Genomic DNA, 7,825 nt, shown 5'->3' with positions numbered 1-7,825 from the left:
CTCTTATTATTGAATTAAAACTTCATTATTAGCTTTCCATCATTTTAATTTTATTAAATTCCTAAGGTGATGAAATTTGAGATGAGGGAGAACTTTATCTTTAAATATCTAAACATAAAGAAGTGTTTATGATGATGAAGCTGAGATGTGCCATCCATCCTTTCAACATACTTTCTGCCTCTAAGTTCCCCCATTTGTTTGTTTCTTAGTTTCCTCTGGATTATGGAGAGCTTTCACCTCAACAGCAAACTTAAATTTGAGCTGGAATTTCCTCCATTGTATGCACTTTGTCAACATTCTTTCATCTGCCAGATTTTTTTTTTTTTTAGAAATGTGCTAAAAGTTCTTTCCATTATTGCTCACCTCCACTGCTTCTTGTTCATACAATTTATTTCCCTTCACAATATTTTATAGAAAAATAAACGGAGTCACTAGAAGGTGAAGCATGACCTTTGTTCTTCATATGGAATTAAATCTATATGTGTAGAAATATGCTTAATTTGCATTTTGCTTTAGGAACCCAGCTGTGAAAATCTCGGTAGAAAGTAAAGCCAACTGATATACTTAAACAAATTTATTTTGGGGGGCGTATATGTATGTTGATTGTGATTAGTTACCATATAATAATATAAATGATTTTGCTTTTTTTCTACTTGTTTTCAATTCCAATAAAGTGATTTTAGAAAACCATATAGAAAACTGACAAAGAATCATATATAAAGTTTTTCCTTCTAGAAAATACAATAAATGATGATAAAATATAAAATTATATTTAAGAAATATTTCTGTAAAGGTTTACAATAATTGAACAAATGATCAAAATTTTTTTTAGTTTGTAATCTATAATTGTATCTAGTGTAAATATACTTGTTAAAGGGTCTTAAGAAACTTATTATTCACTGAAGAGGAAAGGGAATAGTGTTACTTAGTTAGGCATTATCTAATCTCACTCCACTTAGATCTTTTAACTTAAACACTCTCTGAAAAGGAGCATCAGAAGAAAAGAGACAACAAAAGGCATTAGCTGGTCAGTGTTTGCAAAGGATGTGAAAGTGAATTCCTTTCATTAAAAACCTCCACACAATTCATTCTTATTCCATTCTACTGGAGCATAAGAAGAAAGGAACCTTAGTTTATCAGAAAATTGACTGTTTATAGTCTGTCAAAACTGAATTCATGGCCCAGAGATGCTCTGGATTTTCCTATGTTAGAAATTTTTAAAAGGGTTGGTTAATTATCATGAATGGACATAGGTTAAATATTGTCTCATAAAACATTTATTTGTGTTCATAATCTTCAATTTTTCCAGTTAATTCGATGGAATCAAAACAACTTCAAGGAAATGAATCAACTAGTCCTTTTGTGCTTATCTGTGATAAAAAGATCAAAACCAGACAACATCCATTAAGTAAAGTGTAGCCAACTTTATTGATTGACTCTGTGACTGCTTCTTATTAAGGTACCAATAGGACACTAGATGAAATAATTTTGTCCAGTTCATTGGAGAATGCATCCGTGATCTTTATGGTAAGACAACTGGAATGTTCTTGGTAGACTACTGCATGACTCCATCACCACACATATTAAACTTCCTTTTCCTGTCTAATCTATATCATATGATCCTTTTTATTCCTGGTCTAAAAAATATTCCACCATCCTGCAAAAAAATTTAGAAAACTTGCTAGACTGCATGTTCCACACACTTAGTTTATCTTCTGTTTCTTCTCTACCTAAATTCAGTTTTGCCACTGAGCTCCACCCAAATTCCTCTCTATGTGAAGTCTGTCTCATTTGTTTCAGGTTTTTCTTTTCAGTTCTGGAAGTTCTGCAATTATTTTCTATCACCCTTATTTATTGCAATCCAAAGCTGTTTTCTTCTTTGCATTGATGCTTTCCAGGCAAATTCTAAAATAAATAAATGCAGGTTGTGATTTATACAGCCCATCCACCATGCCACCTCATAAAGTTCTACATACAAGCAAGGCTCATGATACAAAATATAAAATGCAAATTAGCAAGATTTAAAACGAGGCATTTTCATTAAACATGGCACCTGCAAGTTTGCTTTACTTTATAACATCTGGTATACTTTCAGCTCTAAATAATTCAATGACATTTACATTTATAAATTGTCATGACTGTATATCTCACAAAAATAATAGAAGTCATTCTTCTCATATTTTAAAAATAATTAGCTAAATAAGATTTGATTAACAACTGCTTTGATTTCTGAAAATAAGCATATTTCTACAAAGCTGAGAGAAATATAATAAATACATGGAGGGATTTGTAACACTGTTTTTTGTTTCTTTCCAAGTCCATATTATGAATATGATTATAAATAAATTGGATAAATTATTTCTATGACTTCAGTTTAGAAGTGTCCTGTGGTATTCAATGTACATTTCCATTTATTTATTCACACATTTATTCATTGAACTCTCCAATTAACATCTATTAATTTTATACTATGTATTATGGCCACTCAGAAATTGTGGGAATGAAATGTGATATGATACCTATATTCATAATCCTTATAGCTGTATGGAGAAAAAATTGAATACTTACAGTAGAACTTTGTAGTTCTACAAAAGAAGATGTATGAGATCTTTAGTAACCTCAAGTTTATATCATATATCTTAGGTGGATTACTCTTTATAAAGCCATTTTAGCTGAGTTGTAAAGGAATTATTCCTTGGAAGAGAAGAAGCTATATAGAATCCAAATCCACCAACACTCTTGGAAACTTCATGAAAATGGAAATAACCTGACAGGTCCATAAGTGAAATATGTGAAGGATGTCAAAATATGTGACTGGAAAATCATCTTTGTAAGTCATGCCAAGGTGTTTGGGTGTTATTCAGAAGGAAGCTTAAGATACTGAACAGGACAAATCAGAGATTTCTATGATTAAACTCAAAGTATGGTATGAATATACTGGGCCTTGAAGGGAGCCTGCCTGGATTCCAGTGTCAGCACTGCCACTGAGATAAATTAACTATAGCAAGTAACAACTTCTTTATGCCTCATTGTGAAATTAGGGTAGTAACACTAACTAGTTCTTAGAATCATTAGGAGGTTGAAATGAGTTAATATTTATGGTTAGAAAGTTGATGGGGTTTAGGTTGTACTCAATCATTGTTAAATTTTTTACTATTTTAAAAAATGTTTATCTTTATTAAAGAATGGAGAGTAAGTTAGGATTCAGGAAACGTGAAATTTAGGAAAGAAGGATTAACTAAAACAATGTCAATATTAATAAAGCAATAAAAATGTTGGCAGAGCCTCATATCACGTCCTTTAAATTAAAAGTAGAGGCTGGTCACCCCACTCTCCTCATTTCACTGATAGGACAGATAATAAATGAGATTATGTGCTACCTGGGATATTTTATCCTCATTATTATAGGGAAAGAGGATTACCCTCTCTAAAAAAGAACAGAAAGGGCTTTCAATAAAGCCCATTTTAGAACTAGGGCATTTCTAACATTACTGTATCTAGTAATGACACTGATTACAAGTATATAGTAAAAAAAAAATAGCAGCAAGTATTAGATCTTGGAACAACCACATTTTGATTACACTCATTAGGTAAAGAATCCCAATGAATTAATTCTCCTGAATAAGAAGAAAATATAAAATAGGTACTATCTAAAGGAATCATAACCCAAAAATGGGCTCATAACTGCTTAAAGAAATCTGGACTAATGTGACTTTTTCTCTTTTTTCCTCTTTTGATGGTGCTGGGGATTGAACCCAGGGCCTTGTGCATGTAAGGCAAGTGTTCTACCAACTGAGCTACATCCCCAGCCCTTGAGGAATCAGAACTAAGAGACCTACTTTTACAACTTTTCTTTCTTTATCCTATGCATATCTGTGTGTATAGTAAATAAACATAAACATGTAGAGACAGATGTATTCTAACTTATATGCATATATATTAAACCATGTATGTGATTCACCAAATTATAAATATGTAATTTTTAAAATTTTTCCTTTTTTTATGATTTCTCTGAAACACTGTAGATCATAGTTAAATCTACTTTCTAAATTACAAAATATTAACATTGTGAGGTTATTTAAGGAGAAATGAACAAGACTGAGTAATTTGGACTTAGAGATGCATGTAATATCACATGAGACATGAGAGAATTGCTTGAAGAAGCATTCCCACATGCTGGAAGGAATAGTACTGATGGTGGCGCAAGTGATGGTGGTGGAGGTTTATTAATCTGAAATAGCACATTTGGTGTGGGACATCCAAATTGTGAATGTAAAGAAATACATTATTGGAGGATATTTTTGAATACTTGATATCTATTTTAAAATTTCTATCCATACAAGTATTTTTAACCTAGATAGAGCCCCAAACCCTCAGATTTTCTCACAGGACCAGTGCATTCATATAAGTTAGTTCTACCAATCTGATATGCATTTTCAAGGGTTGGGGTTCAAAGCAATATAAGTAATGAATGGGAATCAATCTTTTGACAAGTATTGTCAACTGTGGCAGTCAGGTCTTTATGGGTAACAAAGTAAGGAAAGGAATGGCATTCTTATAGTTGGATTTTGAAAGAATTGCTTTCACTGTGTGTAAATGAAAGTTTGCAAGAGGGGTGAGACTTTATGTGTTTAGAACAATTGAAAAATCATTTTAGTACTATAGACAAAAGACATTGGTGATTTGGACCAAAACTGGGATGGTGATCTAGGAGAGAAGTGATTTGGACCACAATTGGGATGGTGATCTAGGAGAGAAGTATGCTGATCACAAAAGAACTTTGAAGACAAAGCTGGAAAAACTTTTCAATGAACTTCTAGGAATGGTGAGGGCATGTAGCTGGAAATGACAAACCCCAAACCTAAGCTCAACTAAGTTGATAACACATGGGGTGATCAGTCTTCTGAGCAAAATTTATACTGCATTTTAAGAAGTTAAAGGTAGATTTAATTGTACTGCCTGTGAATAAAAATAAATAAATATGAAAAAACCTTATGAAAATAATCTACAGTGAAAAGTGGAAACATGATTTTCAAAATGTGCTGGAAGTTGTTATTTTTTGTTTTTGTTTGTTTTGTTTCCGTAAAACCAGTGACAGTTCTTAACCACAAATCCCCATTTAGATTCTTTTGAGCCATCATTGCCTAAGAATCACTTTTAAAAACAGAGTCAAAAGAAAAGAGAAACAAAATATCATATATCAATTGTTTTTCTGAGTTTTTCATGGATCACTTTTCATCTTTAAATGAATTATTTTACTTGAAATGAGTTATTACTTTAATCAAGAAAGATGTTAATTTTGCCATTAAGAAATTAGCTAATTGACCAAATTTTTCAATGTCAATAAGAATCCAAGTTTCTCTTCTCAACATGATAAGCATAAAATAATTAAAAGAGAGATTATTAGAGCAGGTGCTGGCCCAGGGAAAGTCAAGTTGTCCACTCTTCCTATGAATTTCAGAAATCAGTAATATTCATCCCTCCCCTTTTTTGCACTTTTCTTTCCCACAATTCAGTGTAGGAATTCCAATGTGTCTCAACTTATCATGTATATTACTAATACATTAAAACTGCATTTAAAACTTCAAATGCTTTGGAACAGTTTTGTTTTTGGTTTGACTTGGTTTTGCCAAATGAAAAGGTGTTCAGACTTGGTTATTATGTATGTTTTGGTCCAAAACCTCCTTCCTTTTCATTGTAAAAGCTAAATTCTGTAATTGTATGTTAAAATTCATAGAGAAGATCTGTATGTCCTCTGGTAATGGTTCATGATAATTTATAAGATAATGTGTTCATTAAATCTGAACACATTCAGTGATAATTAAAAAGATGAATAAAATAATATCTTATTAAATTATTGATTTTGAAAGTTAATTTTAAATGGTATAAAACTAATGAATGAATAGTGATTTTAGGAGAAAATACATGAGACATTAATAAGCTCTTAAAATTTAGGCAAGGTTTTATCAGTTATTAAGATAATAATATTACATGCTTTATCTTACCAATTTTCCTGCTACTTTTCATGTTCCTTCCTATCTTATTTTTCTATATATTTCAAACTGAGTACTGTTAGCATTAAAATAGACCTAGCTGTAAGATTTCAGAAATGTCTTATGCTATAAATTTCTGTTTAATTATTTTTACAAATTTTGCAAAACTATTTTTACTTCACCCAAATACAATAATTTTTCCATCTTGTCCTGTAGCATTATAACATATATAACATATATGGTGTGTGTATATATACATATGCATATATATACATATGTATATATACACACACATACATATATTATATATTATGGGTGACTGTACATCTGTATATCTTTTGTATAAGATTTCATGCCAGTATGGCTAATAGGCTACACATTGGTTTTTGCTCCAAAACTTACTATTTATTGGAGGAATGAATGATGACTTAAAAATATCAGAGTTTGATGTATTCTCAGATTATCTTTATCAGTTTTAAGATAGATGTCACAATTTGATATTTTGTAATTTCATTTTGGATAAAAATAGGCTTGACCCGACTAATCATGCCGTTGCTATTTCTAGCATGCTCCTGTGTTTTTCTTCACCTTCTGAATGTTTGAGAAGAGAAAACCAAGAGTTTTGAAAAATAATTTATTATCTAAGATATTAAGATAAAATTCAAATGTCAAATTCAGCATTTTCAAAGACACAATGCAGAATTAGGTTGTGGGGAGGAAGAAGTCAGAGAAACCAGGAAATAGGGAAATAGTCATATCTAAGTGAAATGGATTTGGAAGTCACCTGGATGTTGGTTTGACCAATCTGGCATCTGTCAGAGAAAGTCTTCCCAGTCAGCAAGTGTGCCAATCATCTCAAGAGCAGCTCAGTCATAGAACCTGAATCTTAAAGCCAAACTTTATCTTGAATAACTTAGGCAATTCCTGCATTTTGTTTCCTTTACAATGGGGAAAAATATTTCAGATCATAAACTTGTTAAGAAATGATTTAGGGCTTATAAAGTGTGTAGGAATGTGTTCAGCAATTATTATTATTATATGAATTTCTGTGAATCAGGATTAACAGCATGAACTCCCTAGACTATCATCTCATTAGACTGTTCTTACCTGTATTGTTTGAATACACAGACATAATCCAGTCACACAGACTTTGGTCACCTTGGAAGTGAGTATGCTATGTGGAATGCAGTGAAGAGCAATGTGGGTATGGGAGTAGAATGCTGGATGCACCACTCAGTGTCATTTTTGATGCTTGGTGTCCCTGATGTTTTACAATACCAACTTCCTTATCTCATACTTGGTTTGCATTTGTCTAGATTGCTGTAATATTCCTCAGAACTGAACTAGCCACTTGTGTGCACTTTATACTTGGCCCATTAATATGTTAGTGCAACTAATAATTAACATTTGCATAGGGTTTTATCATAAACTTCTTCCATATTAATTATTTCACTAAGTTTAACTTATCCTACCTCATATAGATCAACCTGAGTTTTTGTAAAGTAAATCTCCAATAGAATCATTACCAAGCATTTCCATTATTACTTACTATGTTTATGAAGTTTATTGCTGTTAATTTTTAAACTCATTTTGATAACTTTTATTGAAAATTTAGAAACTAAAAATATAGAGTGACTTTTAAAATACCCATGGTTATGTTGCTATGGTATTAGCATGATTCTTAGCTTTTACTTCCCAATTATACGCTTTATCCAATTTCAATTTATATTTTTACCAGTTGTGCAGCCACAGTTCTTTAGATGGTTAAACATTGAGTCAACATCACTTAAAGAATAGTTTGACTACATATTTTAAAACTTTAACATTTTCAT

General features: G+C 31.4%; 1 non-coding gene across 1 annotated transcript; it reads right to left on the bottom strand.

Annotated features, from left to right (window-relative positions):
• Window positions 1-3,734: 3,734 nt before the first annotated feature.
• Window positions 3,735-3,807, bottom strand: Trnav-uac (transfer RNA valine (anticodon UAC)). The gene has a single exon. It is a non-coding gene; the product is annotated as a tRNA-Val (tRNA).
• Window positions 3,808-7,825: the final 4,018 nt, after the last annotated feature.

Source organism: Callospermophilus lateralis, chromosome 14 (genome assembly GCF_048772815.1).
Source record: "Callospermophilus lateralis isolate mCalLat2 chromosome 14, mCalLat2.hap1, whole genome shotgun sequence".
NCBI lineage: Eukaryota > Metazoa > Chordata > Mammalia > Rodentia > Sciuridae > Callospermophilus > Callospermophilus lateralis.
Note: the sequence above shows the minus strand (reverse complement) of the source record. Positions and strands in the feature narration are given on the sequence as shown.